Source organism: Molothrus aeneus, chromosome 1 (assembly GCF_037042795.1).
Source record: "Molothrus aeneus isolate 106 chromosome 1, BPBGC_Maene_1.0, whole genome shotgun sequence".
Lineage (NCBI taxonomy): Eukaryota > Metazoa > Chordata > Aves > Passeriformes > Icteridae > Molothrus > Molothrus aeneus.
In genome coordinates, this window is record NC_089646.1 from 114,575,742 (window position 1) to 114,577,316 (window position 1,575).

The window sequence follows — 1,575 nt, forward strand, 5'->3', positions numbered from 1 at the left end:
AGTCATTTTGCATGAAAAATATACAATTTTTCATTATTCAGTCTTCTTCTTCCGTCAGGCTGAGGAAAAAAAATAAATATTCATGATTTATTCTGTATAGCATAATCATGACTACAGGTTTATGAATGTCTATGCAATTGTAATAGGAAGTGATACGACTTCTGTAATCTTTCTGCACAGTCTAATAGCCCTAAAAATCCCTCATTATAATAATGCAGAAAAGCTCCAAGATTTCCTATATTGTTATATTTCTCTACTAATATTTCCTTATTCACAGACACAAAGAATAATAGAATGGTTTAGGTTGGAAGAGGACCTTTAAAATCATCTTGTTTCAACTCCCCTGCCATGGACAGAGACACCTTTAACTAAATCAGGTTTCACAGAGCCTGTCTAACCTGGCCTTTAACACTTCAAGGGATAGGGCATCCCCCGCTTCCCTGTTCAACTTGTTCTACTGCCTCACCACACTCACAGGAAATAATTTTTTCCTTAAAATCTAACCTAAACCTACTCTCTTTCAGTTTGAGCCCATTCCCCCTTGTCCCATCACTACATATCCTTGTAAATAGTCTTCTATCATTCCTGTAAGGACCCTTCAGGTCCTGGAATGACACAACCCAGTCACCCCAAAACGTTCTCTTTTCCAGGCTGAAGAATCCCAATTCTCTCACAGCCTTTCCTCATCACAGAGGTGCTTCATCCCTCTGTTCAACTTGCTGCAGCAGGGTGATGCCCTTCCTTAGGGGGGACCCCAGAGCTGGATGCAGCACTGCAGGTGTGCTCTCACCAGAGTGGAGCAGAGGGGCAGAACCCCTCCCTGTCCCTGCTGCCCAGGCTGCTTTGGATGCAGCCCAGGACACATTTGGCTTTCTGGGCTGGCAGTGCCATTGCTGGGCCATGTCCAACCTCTCACCCACCAACACCTCCAAGTCCTTCTGGGCAGGCTTGCTCTGGATCTGTTCATCCCCAGCCTGTGCTGAGACAGGGGGCTGCCCTGAGCCAGGTGCAGCACCAGCACCTGGTCTTGTTAAACCTCATGAGGTTCCCATGAATTCTCCCACAGCCCCACTTCTGGAGTTTGTCCAGGTCCCTCTGCACGGCTCCTGCCCTTCAGGTGTGTCAGCTGCACCACTCAGCTGGGTGGCATAAAGAAGCTGTCAGAAGTGGGATTTGAACCCACGCCTCCAGGGGAGACTGCGACCTGAACGCAGCGCCTTAGACCGCTCGGCCATCCTGACCTGCCTGGATGGACAGGAAGTTCTGTTGGAACACTGTCATCATTTGTAATGAATTATGGAAGCAAGTTGGGATTATGAGCCTCTGATATACCAAAAATATTTCTGCAAACAGTAAGAGGAGGCTGCAAATAGTGCTCTTGTTTTCTTTAATTTTTTTTTTTTTGTGTGTGTGTGTGTTTTTAAAATAAAATTTACGGCCCTAGTATTATTTGAAATTCCTTATGACAACAGTTGAATCTCCTATTATTAAGACTAGACTTGCAGACATTTTAAATCAACATTTGTAAGAATGAACTAACATTAAAGAGGGGAAAAAAATCTCCAGGAATGCATG

General features: G+C 44.7%; 1 non-coding gene across 1 annotated transcript; it reads right to left on the reverse strand.

The window, feature by feature from the left end:
- Positions 1-1,158: 1,158 nt before the first annotated feature.
- TRNAL-CAG (transfer RNA leucine (anticodon CAG)) lies at positions 1,159-1,241 on the reverse strand. Its single transcript has one exon. It is a non-coding gene; the product is annotated as a tRNA-Leu (tRNA).
- Between the last annotated feature and the right edge of the window lie 334 nt (positions 1,242-1,575).